This window comes from Arachis stenosperma, chromosome 1 (genome assembly GCF_014773155.1).
Source record: "Arachis stenosperma cultivar V10309 chromosome 1, arast.V10309.gnm1.PFL2, whole genome shotgun sequence".
Lineage (NCBI taxonomy): Eukaryota > Viridiplantae > Streptophyta > Magnoliopsida > Fabales > Fabaceae > Arachis > Arachis stenosperma.
Genome location: NC_080377.1, coordinates 67,051,331 through 67,063,938, shown reverse-complemented (window position 1 = coordinate 67,063,938; position 12,608 = coordinate 67,051,331). Strand labels below are relative to the sequence as shown.

General features: G+C 38.0%; 1 non-coding gene across 1 annotated transcript; it reads left to right on the top strand.

Annotated features, from left to right (window-relative positions):
• The first annotated feature begins 7,424 nt into the window (after positions 1 to 7,424).
• LOC130948330 (small nucleolar RNA R71) lies at positions 7,425 to 7,532 on the top strand. The gene has a single exon (XR_009073014.1). It is a non-coding gene; the product is annotated as a small nucleolar RNA R71 (small nucleolar RNA).
• Positions 7,533 to 12,608: the final 5,076 nt, after the last annotated feature.

Genomic DNA, 12,608 nt, shown 5'->3' with positions numbered 1-12,608 from the left:
GAGTCCAATTTGGTCCTCGCACAATAGGGGCTTGTGTCAATGCTACTTTAAGTTTGTCATATGCTTCCATACATTCCTTGCTTAGCTCAAATTCCGTGTCCTTTTGTAGTAGGCGAGAAAGAGGTAAGGCCACCTTGCTAAAGTCTTTGATGAATCTCCGGTAGAATCCTGCATGTCCAAGAAAAGAACGGACTTCCCTCTCGGAGGAGGGGTAAGGTAAACTAGATATGACATTTATTTTTGCCGGATCTACGGAGATGCCTTCTTTTGAGACTATGTGTCCCAAAACAATACCTTGTTTGACCATGAAATGACATTTTTCAAAATTTAAGACAAGGTTTGTTTTGGTGCATCTCTCTAAGACTTTTTCAAGGTTACCTAAGCAATGCTCAAATGAATCACCGTACACACTAAAGTCGTCCATGAAAACTTCCATGGATTGCTCTAGAAAATCTGCAAATAAACTCATCATGCATCTTTGAAACGTTGCCGGTGCATTGCATAGGCCAAACGGCATACGCTTGTAAGCATACGTTCCAAAGGGGCAAGTAAATGTGGTTTTTTCGTGGTCCTCTAGAGCAATGTGTATTTGGAAGTAACCGGAGTAACCATCAAGAAAATAATAATATGATTTACCGGCTAATCGATCAAGCATCTGATCAATGAACGGTAGTGGAAAGTGATCCTTTCTTGTGGCCGCATTCAATCTTCGGTAGTCTATGCATACTCTCCAAGAATTTTGCACTCTTGTTGCTATAAGTTCACCACTTTCGTTCTTGATTGTTGTCACCCCGGATTTCTTGGGCACTACTTGGACCGGGCTTACCCATTCACTATCCGAGATAGGATAGATGATGTCCGCTTCAAGTAGCTTAGTGACTTCTTTCTTTACTACCTCAAGAATGGTTGGATTAAGTATCCTTTGAGGTTGTCGGACCGGTCTTGTTCCTTCCTCAAGAAATATGCGGTGCTCGCATACTTGTGGGCTTATTCCCACTAGATCCGCTAAACTCCATCCAATTGCCTTTTTGTTCTTCCTCAATACATCTAGCAATTTTTCTTCTTGTTGAAGAGTTAACTCTTATGCAATTATCACGGGGAGCTTTTGGGCTTCATCAAGGTATGAATACCTTAAGTGAGGTGGTAGTGGCTTCAATTCCATCTTTTTGTCATTCTTTGAAGTTTGAGTTTCCGGATGGTTTGTATGATGTGTGGTGTTTAGTTCGCTTGAACTTTCATTTGCTTCTTCAACCATGTACTTCTCATTTAACTTTGCAAGGTGCACTTCGGCAACCATGTTATCAATTGGGTCATACCGAAATAGAGAGTGATTCTCCGGTGGATGCTTCATTGCTTCTTCCAGGCTAAAAATCACAACTCTCCCATCTATTTCAAATGAGTAGGTCCCCGAGTAGGCATCTAGCTTGAATCTAGAAGTTCTCAAAAATGGTCTTCCAAGGAGGATAGATGATGCTCTCTCGGTTTCGCTTGATGGCATTTCAAGGACATAAAAGTCAATCGGAAACACCAATCCTTTTATATTCACCAATACGTCTTCCGCAACACCCATCACGGTTATTATGCTTTTATCCGCTAGGACAAATCTTGCCGTCGACCTTTTTAGTGGTGGCAACTTCAATACCCGGTAGACGGAGAGTGGCATGATGCTAACACATGCTCCTAGGTCACACATGCAATCTATAGATTGAACTCCATTAACGGTACAAGTGACCATACAAGGGCCCGGATCATCACACTTTTCGGGCAATGCTCCCATTAAAGCGGAAATAGAACTCCCCAATGGGATGGTTTCCAATTCAATAATCCTATCCTTGTTTATGCATAGATCTTTGAGAAATTTTGCATATTTAGGAACTTGATGGATAGCATCAAAGAGGGGGATGGTTACCTCAACTTTCTTGAACATTTCTACCATTTTGGGGTCGAGTTCCATGCGCTTTCTAGCTTTCTTTGCAAGTGTTAGAAATGGGAGTGGTTGAGCAATTTCTTCTTCCAATGTTCTCTTGGCCTTGGTTGTTTCCTTTGTTGGTTGGGCTTCATCCTCAACTATGACTTGTGGTGTCCCCTCTTCCACTATCTCTTCTATATCTATTTCCTCTTCCTCTTGGGTGGTTGTGATAGGATTTGAGTCCTTTTCTTCCTTCTCTTTTAGTTGTGTTCCGGATCTAAGGGTGATGGCATTGATGCCCCCCTTTGGATTTGGTTGGGGTTGAGAGGGAATGACACTTTGCATTGGGGGTTGAGAAGGAGGGTTTGATGGTGTATCCATGCGTGCAAGAAGAGCTTGTAGTGTAGAGGTGAGGCCGGTGAGACCGGAAGCAAGTGTGTTTTGTAGTTCCTTTTGGCCTTGGATAATGGTCCGGAGTGTTTCATCTTGGTTGGAGGGGGTGGTTGCATATGTGAGTTGGGGAGTTTGTGATTGATTGGGTGGTGGTCTTTGATGTGGTGGTTGGTATGTTTGGTAGTTTCTTTGTGGGTTTTGTTGGTTGTATGGTTGGTTTTGTGAGTTGTATGGCCGGTTTTGTGAGAAGTTTTGTGAGTTGTTGCCCCATCTTTGACCTCCTCCATTGTTGTTGTTATCCCTATTCCCTTGTTGATGATTTTCTCTCCAATTTTGATTATGGTATCCACTCCCTTGGTTGTAGCCTCCTCCTTGATAAGGGTGCCCTTGGTTTTGATTACCGCCTTGGTAGTACCCTTGATTGGGGCGGTCATAGAAATTATGGGTAGCCGCCAAGGTGTTATCTTCTTGAAGGCTTGGGCACTCATCCGTGTAGTGAGAGTAGCAAGAACAAATGCCACATACTTTTTGAGGGACCAATTGTTGGTTGTGTTGTTGAGGTGGTGGAGAGTGTTGTTGGTGTGATTGAGGTTGTTGTGATTGTTGTTGGTTCAATTGGAGATTCCTCAAGATGGATGTCATCTCATTCAAGGATTGAGTTAGAGCGGTGGTTTCACTACTAGTTGATACCTCATTCACGGTCCTTGGACGGTTGACTCTTCGCCTCATATGTTGATTGGATTCGGCTAAGTCAATGATAAGTTGCCATGCCTCCTCCGCTGTTTTATATTTGGACAAAGAACCATTGCTAGAGGTGTCCAAGAGAGTTCTATCTTGCTCTCGCATCCCTTGACATATGTATCCAAGCAATACTTGAGTATCGATCATGTGATTAGGGCATGCGTCTAGTAGCTTGCGAAACCGTTCCCAATACTTATAGAGTGGTTCCGTCTCACCTTGCACAATACAAGACATTTCCTTCCTTAGCCTATCCATCTTCTCTGGGGGCAAGAATTTATCCAAGAATCCTCTTCTAAGTAGGTCCCAATCGGAGGTGACTTCACTAGAGAGAGTGTAGAACCATTCTTTAGCCTTGTCCTCAAAAGAGAAAGGGAAAGCAAACAACCATATAACAACTTCATCGGATCCTTCCCGTCTAGTAGTTGAGCATATGCGATGGAAGTCCTTGAGATGTCGAATAGGGTCTTGTGCGGGAAGTCCGTGAAACTTAGGTAATAGGTTGATCAAAGCGGTCTTCAATTCAAAGTTTGCATTCAAGTTGGGGTGAGTTACATGAAGGGGTTGAAGGACATAATCCGGTGCACCCGCTTCCTTGATGGTAACTCTCCTCGGAGCATCCATGGTATTAGTACCTAAAACAAAAGAAGAATTGTTAGTGATATTGATGGGAGTATGACTAACGCCTTCTTTGAGTGACGGTTCAATGTTCACTTTCAGTAAGGTGGTTGAGGTGGTGAAAACCTCTTCACCTTTTCCAAACTTTAGCCGTCCCCGAGCTTGTCTAATATGAAACAAAGTTCATTCTATTTCCGGATCAAAAGGGACTAAGCTCGGATTCGGTTGTGAACGCGTCATGCAATGAAGGGGAAATGAAATTCATGGTAATGATGAGGGGTTAGTCACTTGAACAATTTACAATAAAATGCAACTATGTACATATATACACGCTTAATCCAAACAATAACATGGAACATTAAGCAAGTTCCCCGGCAACGGCGCCATTTTGATAAACAGAATTTAGCATGCCGAATTAGAATCCAAAGATGAATATGATCGTGAGTATAGTCTAATCGACACTTAAATTTCGTACCAAACAATCCTACAATCTATATCCGAGAGTACAAGTCTCCCGAGTCGTCCTCCCTTGGAATTGCCAAAGTGTGCATCTTATTGATTAGAAAGCTTTGTTGGATTTCTTTGAAAGTTTTAGCAAGGTAATATGAAACAAACAATCAATCATTAAAAGACTTGGCTTAGGGTTGGCATTAGAATTCCTATCCTTATAGTTTATTCAATGAGGATGACAATTAGGCCTTACCTTATTTAGTTATCCCCTAAGTATATAGGAAAGTCAAATGAAGATAATCAACTTGAGTCACAAGTCCTAGCTTCACCTCATGAGAATCTAGCTTTAGTGCACTCCAAGTCAATTAGCAATTCCTAATTTCAACCAACAATTGACACAACTATTCAACTTCTTCTAATGGTTCAATCCTATGCCAAGTGAGATATTTCTACTCCATAACTAGTGTTGACATTTCATCAAACATGTAATGAGCAAGAAAGGAAGTCATAGTGGAATGATAAGAAAAGTGGAATTAAAAGTATTGCAACACAAGGATCTAACAAGTATCAAAGAGCAACAATGAAAATCAAATTCTCAAAGTATTGATGAAATCCAAAATTACAAAGTTGAATTCTAGATCTATGAGAATTGATCAATTACAACTACTACTTGAAATTAGAGAAGAAAACCTATGACATGAGCAAAGTGGAGTGAGAATTGTAATGGATCTCACCAAAAAGTGATTGAAAATTCAGAAATTGGATGAAGATGAACCCTAGTGAAAAGCTTGGAATCTCTCTCTTCTTCTCCCAAAAGTGTAACTAACTATCCCCCAAAATATCTCCAATCTAGAAAATGAACTAAAAGTGTCCTTAACCCTTGCTCCTTTGGTCTTCTTAAGCTTTTCCCGCCAAGCATTTCCCAAAAGTGGAATTCTTAACAGCCTCCACGCCTAAGTCACGTGACTTCTTAAAAAAATCATATTCGCAAATCGGCGCGCACGCGCAAGGTAAGCGCGCGCGCCACCGAGGCGTCTTGTAATGCACGCGGAGGCGTGATGTACGCGTGCGCGCCCATGAAGATCATGGCTTAGCTGCTACTCAAGCCGGCTCGTGGCTTGGCTCTTGGCTTTGGCTTCAAGTTGGTCTATCCACGCGGACGCGCCAAGTGCGCGCACGCGCCCATGCCAAGATTTCCAAGGCTTAATTCTCTTGCTCCCTTTCTTCGCTCCCATCCTCCTTCTCTCTTCCGGTCCATCCCTGCCCTATATTCTGGAACCACTTAACACACAAGTCACGGCATCGAATGGCATCAAGAGAAGATTAGAAATGTATCTATTTTAGTGCAAAATAAGCATGTTTTCATTTATGGGGCAAAACTAGGGAAGGAATGCAAAATCTTGTATTTTCATATAGAAAGTGTGTGGAATCATTGATAAAACCCCTGAAATCAGCACAAGATAAACCCTCAAAATGGGGTTTGTCATGACTCCAGATGATCATGAACCTAATAAAACATAAAAGAATAATAAAATAAAAATAAAATTAGATAAATAAAAATTGGGTTGCCTCCCAATAAGCGCACCTTTAATGTCACTAGCTTGACAGTGGGCTCTCATGGAGCCTCACAGGTGATCAGGTCAATGTTGTAGACTCCCAACACCAAACTTAGAGTTTAAATGTCGGGGTTCAACACCAAACTTAGAGTTTGGTTGTGGCCTCCCAACACCAAACTTAGAGTTTGATTGTGGTGGCTTTGTTTGACTTTGTATTGAGAGAAGCTTTTCATGCTTCCTCTCCATGGTTATAAAAGAGTATCCTTGAGCTTTAAACACAAGGTAGTCACCATTCAATTGAAGGACTAGCTCTCCTCTGTCAACATCAATCACAGCTCCTGCTGTGGCTAGGAAGGGTCTTCCAAGGATGATGCATTCATCCTCCTCCTTCCTAGTGTCTAAGATTATAAAATCAGCATGGATGTAAAGGCCTTTAACCTTTACTAACACATCCTCTACTAATCCATAAGCTTGTCTTTCTGATCTGTCTGCCATCTCTAATGAGAATATGGCAGGCTATACCTCAATGATCTCCAGCTTCTCCATTACAGAGAGTGGCATAAGATTTATGCCTGACCCTAGGTCACACAGAGCCTTCTCAAAGGTCATGGTGCCCATGGTACATGGTATTAAGAATTTACCAGGATCTTGTCTCTTTTGAGGTAGAGTTTGCTGAACCCAAGTATCTAGTTCACTAATGAGCAATGGAGCTTCACCTTCCCAAGTCTCATTACCAAACAACTTGGCATTCAATTTCATGATGGCTCCTAGATATTGAGCAACTTGCTTTCCAGTTGCATCTTCATCCTCTTCAGAGGAAGAATAGTTTTCAGAGCTCATGAATGGCAGAAGGAGGTTTAATAGGATCTCTATGGTTTTTATATGAGCCTCAGATTCCTTTAGGTCCTCAATAGGGAACTCCTTCTTGCTTGAGAGACGTCCCATGAGGTCTTCCTCATTGGGATTCACATCCTCCCCTTCCTCTCTAGGTTCGGCCATTTTGATTATGTCAATGGCCTTGCACTCTCTTTTTGGATTCTCTTTAGTATTGCTTGGGAGAGTACTAGGAGGAGTTTCAGTGATTTTCTTACTCAGTTGGCCCACTTGTACCTCCATATTTCTAATGGAGGACCTTGTTTCACTCATGAAACTTAAAGTGGCCTTAGACAGATCAGAGACTATGTTTGCTAAGCTAGAGGGGCTCTGTTCAGAATTCTCTGTCTGTTGTTGAGAAGATGATGGAAAAGGCTTGCTATTGCTAAGCCTGTTTCTTCCACCATTATTAAAGCCTTGTTGAGGCCTTTGTTGATCCTTCCATGAGAAATTTGGATGATTTCTCCATGAGAAATTATAGGTGTTTCCATAGGATTCACCCATGTAATTTACCTCTGCCATTGCAGGGTTCTCATGATCATAAGCTTCTTCTTCAGAAGATGCTTCTTTAGTACCATTGGATGCATTTTGCCATCCATTCAGACTTTGAGAAATCATGTTGACTTGCTGAGTCAATATTTTGTTCTAAGCCAATATGGCATTCAGAGCATCAATCTCAAAAACTCCCTTCCTCTGAGGCGTCCTATTATTCACAGAATTCCTCTCAGAAGTATACATGAATTGATTATTTGCAACCATGTCAATAAGTTCTTGAGCTTCTGCAGGCGTTTTCTTTAGGTGAATGGATCCACCTGCAGAATGGTCCAATGACATCTTAGAAAATTCAGATAGACCAAATAGAATATATCCAGAATGGTCCACTCTAAAAGCATGTCAGAAGGACACCTTTTGGTCATCTGCTTGTATCTTTCCCAAGCTTCATAGAGGAATTCACTATCTTTCTGTTTAAAGGTCTGAACATCCACTCTAAGCTTGCTCAGTTTTTGAGGAGGAAAGAACTTTACCAAGAAGGCCGTGACCAGCTTATTCCAAGAGTCCAGGCTATCTTTAGGTTGTGAGTCCAACCATGTTCTAGCTCTGTCTCTTACAGCAAAAGGGAAAAGCATGAGCCTGTAGACTTCAGGATCTACACCATTAGTCTTAACAGTCTCACAGATCTTCAAGAACTCAGTTAAAAACTGGTAGGGATCTTCTGATGGAAGTCCATGGAACTTGCAGTTCTGTTGCAATAGAGCAACTAGTTGAGGTTTCAGCTCAAAATTGTTTGCTCCAATGGCAGGGATTGAAATGCTTCTTCCATTAAATTTGGAAGTAGGTGTAGTATAGTCACCAAGCATCCTCATTGCATTATTATTTTTGGCTGCCATCTTCTCTTCTTTTTCGAAAATTTTTGTAAGGTTGTCTCTGGATTGTTGTAATTTAGCTTCTCTTAGTTTCCTCTTCAGAGTCCTTTCAGGTTCAGGATCTGATTTAACAAGAATATTCTTGTCCTTGCTCTTGCTCATATGAAAAAGAAGGGAACAGAAAATAATAATAGGGATCCCCTTTACCACAGTAAAAATATTCTTTTATGTTAGTAGAAGAAGAAAAGAATAGAAGAAGGAAAAGAGTTAAGAATCCAAACACAAGGGGGAAGATAGTAGGTTTGAATTCTTGAGTAGAAGAGAAGTGTTAGTAGATAAATAAATAGAAGGAGATGAAAGAGGGAGAATTTCGAAAATTAATTTTGAAAAAGGGTTAGTGATTTTCGAAAATTAAGAGAAGAAATAAAATTAAAATTAAAATTTAAAACAATTAGTTAATTAAAAAGAATTTTGAAAAAGGAGTGAGGAATTTTCGAAAATTAGAGAGAGAAGAGTAGTTAGGTGGTTTTGAAAAAGATAAGAAATAGTAAAACAAACAAAAAATCAATTAGTTAGTTGAAAAAGATTTGAAATTCAATTTTTTGAAAAGATATGAGGTTAGAAAGGATTTTTGAAATCAATTTTGAAAAAGATATGATTTGAAAAAAAAAAAGATATTTTTAAAAGATATGATTGAAAATGATATTTTGAAAAAGATTTAATTTCAAAATTTAAAATTGATTACTTGACTAACAAGAAACTAAAAGATATGACTCTAGAATTTAAAGATTGAACCTTTCTTAACAAGCAAGTAACAAACTTCAAATTTTTGAATCAATCACATTAATTGTTAGTAAAGTTTTCGAAATTTTGAAATAAAGATAAGAAAAAGATTTTGAAAATCAAAGTTGAAAATTTTCAAAAATAAATAAAAAATGAAAAAATTTTTGATTTTTGAAAAAGTTTTGAAAAGATAAGATTTTTAAAATTGAAAATTTGACTTGACTTATAAGAAATAGCTAAGTTTTAAAAATTTTTTACTAAGTCAACTCAAATTTTCGAAAATTATGAGCAAAATAAGGAAAAGATATTTTTTTTTTTGAATTTTTAATGATGAGAGAGAAAAACACAAGAATGACCCAAAATATGAAAATTTTGGATCAAAACACTTAATGCATGTAAGAACACTTTGAATGCCAAGAGGAACATCAAGAACATATTTTTGAAAAAATTTTCAAGAAAAGAAAATATGCAAGACACCAAACTTAGAAATTTTTCATGTTTAGACACTATGAATGCAAAAATGCATATGAAAAACACCATACAACACAAAACAATAAAATATGAAGATCAAACAAGAAAATTCATCAAGAACAACTTGAAGATCATGAAAAATATAATGCATGAATTTTTGAAAAATGCAAGAAAAAGATGAACATGCAATTGACACCAAACTTAAACATGACACAAGACTTAAACAAGAAACAAAATATTTTTGGTTTTTATGATTTTATTGATTTTTTTGTATTTTATTTTAATTTTTTCGAAAACATATAGGAAAAATAAAATAAGAAATTCAAAAATTTTTAATAAGAATTCCAGGAATCTTTGCAATGTTAGCCTAAAACTCCGATCCAGGAATTAGACATGGCTTAATAGCCAGCCAAGCCTTTTGTGAAAGCTTCTGTCCAAAACACTAGACATGGCCAATGGCCAGCCAAGCTTTAGCATATAAATCAGACATACAACAGCTGATACTTCATTCAACTTCATATACTGATAAGGGGAAGCCTCAATCCAATTGAGTTAGACATGGCTTTTCAGCCAGCCAAGCTTCAACATGCTTCATGAAACACTAGAACTCATTCTTAAAAATTTAGAATAATTTTTTGAAAACAGAAGTAAAAAAAAATTTTGAAAGATTTTTGAAAAATTTTTGAAAATAAAACAAAAAGAAAATTACCTAATCTGAGCAACAAGATGAACCGTCAGTTGTCCAAACTCAAACATTCCCCGGCAACGGCGCCAAAAACTTAGTGAACGAAATTGTGATCTCTAATAATGGCATTCAACTTGGTATGCCCATCTACTAACTCAGAACTTTCTTCACAACTTCGCACAACTAACCAGCAAGTGCACTGGGTCATCCAAGTAATAAACCTTACGTGAGTAAGGGTCGATCCCACAGAGATTGTTGGTATGAAGCAAGCTATGGTCATCTTGTAATTCTCAGTTAGGCGAATAATAAATGGTTATGGAGTTTTCGAATAATAATAATAAATAAACAGAAAATAAAGATAGAAATACTTATGTAAATCATTGGTAAGAATTTCAGATAAGTATATGGAGATGCTGTGTTCCTTTTAGATCTCTGCAACATACTGCTTTCATACTTTCAATCTTTCTTACTCCTTTCCATGGCAAGCTGTATATATGGCATCACCGTTGTCAATGGCTACATCCCATTCGCTCAGTGAAAATGGTCCAAATGCTCTGTCACAGCACGACTAATCATCTGTCGGTTCTCGATCATGTCGGAATAGAATCTATTGATTCTTTTGCGTTTGTCATCACGCCCAACAATCGCGAGTTTGAAGCTCGTCACGGCCATTCAATCCTTGAATCCTACTCGAAATACCACAGACAAGGTTTAGACTTTCCGGATCCTCAAGAGTGGCCGCCAATAATTCTAGCTTATACCACGAAGATTCTGATTAGAAACCCAAGAGATACTCGCTCTTTCTAAGGTAGAACGGAAGTGGTTGTCAGTCACGCGTTCATAGGTGAGAATGATGATGAGTGTCACAGATCATCACATTCATCATGTTGAAGTGCAACGAATATCTTAGACAAGAATAAGCTGAATTGAATAGAAAATTGTAGTAATTGCATTAAAACTCGAGGTACAGCAGAGCTCCACACCCTTAATCTATGGTGTGCAGAAACTCCACCATTGAAAATACATAAGTGATGAAGGTCCAGGCATGGCCGAGAGGCCAGCCTCCAAAACGTGATCAAAGGATCCAAAATACAATCCAGAGATTATCCAAAGACGTCTAATACAATAGTAAAATGTCCTATTTATACTAGACTAGCTACTAGGGTTTACAGAATTAAGTAATTAATGCAGAAATCCACTTTCGGGGCCCACTTGGTATGTGCTTGGGCTGAGCTTGAGCTTTACACGTGCAGAGGCTTCTTTTGGAGTTAAACGCCAAGTTGTAACGTGTTTTTGGCGTTTGACTCCAGAATGCAGCATGGAACTGGCGTTGAGCGCCAGTTTGTGTCGTCTAATCTCGAATAAAGTATGAACTATTATATATTGCTGGAAAGATCTGGATGTCTTCCTTCCAACGCCATTGAGAGCGCACCATTTGGAGTTCTGTAGCTCCAGAAAATCCATTTCGAGTGCAAGGAGGTCAGAATCCAACAGCATCAGCAGTCCTTTGTCAGCCTTCTTATCAGAGTTTTGCTCAAGTCCCTCAATTTCAGCCAGAAAATACCTGAAATCACAAAAAAACACACAAACTCATAGTAAAGTCTAGAATTGTGAATTTAGTATAAATACCAATGAAAACATCCCTAAAAGTAGCTAGATCTTACTAAAAACTACCTAAAAACAATACCAAAAAGCGTATAAATTATCCGCTCATCAGATGGTTAGTGAGGTAAGGGTAAAATAGTCAAAAATGATTATTTTATTTACATTTTTATTATTTTACATATTTTCATAGCACATTTAAGATAATAAGAAAATACACAATATTTTTGGTACACATCTAAAATTCGTTCAAATTTGTGCTTATATTTTTCTTAACCTAAATATTCTTCTAACACATCCAAAATAATAAGATAACACACAAAATACTTTTAGTACACTGAAGCCTGATACACTTAACACACGGATCACGGCATCGAATGGTATAAAGGAGAATTAAAATATGTCATTAAAAGATCTCTAGGAAGCAAGTTTTCAACCATAGAACTAAACTAGGAAGGAATTGTAAAATCATGCAATTATATAAATAAGTGGGCAAGAATTTGATAAAAATCACTCAATTAAACACAATATAAACCATAAAATGGTGGTTTATCATACACATCCAAATTTTGTTCAAGTTTGTGCTTATATTTTCTCAACATAAATATTTGAGTAAAGTGGCAATTAGATCCTCAAAGATGTTGATCTTGGATGAATTAGTCCTTGAAAAAAAAGTGCCAATTAAGTCTTCCAAGATAGTAAACAGCGGACATGTATGTCCTTCTGTCAATAAATAGTGCGAAATAAAACGGAATTGTCCACGTATTTTGGTTTTTACAGTGGTGCATGTCTCGTTACTGTCATATCAGCAGGAAAACGATATAGTTTTGGACAGTAAAACATTTATTGTCTTTTGAGTTTTCATATACCTTTTATCAGCTGCTCTTTATTTATGACAAATTATATCAAAACAAGTGAAGTTTCGCTCTAAAAGTTGTTATCTACATGACTATCTTTAATAGATAGACACGTCAGAGTAATTAATAGTACATATATGCATCACCGTTAAGTTTTAGTCAATGCATTGATAGAAGGACATCATGTGTCCACCGTTTGCTATCCAGGAGGATCAAATTGGTAATTTTTTAGGGACTAATTAGTCTAAAGTCAAAATTTTCAAGGACATAATTATCACTTTACTCTTAATATTTTTTAATACATCTAAA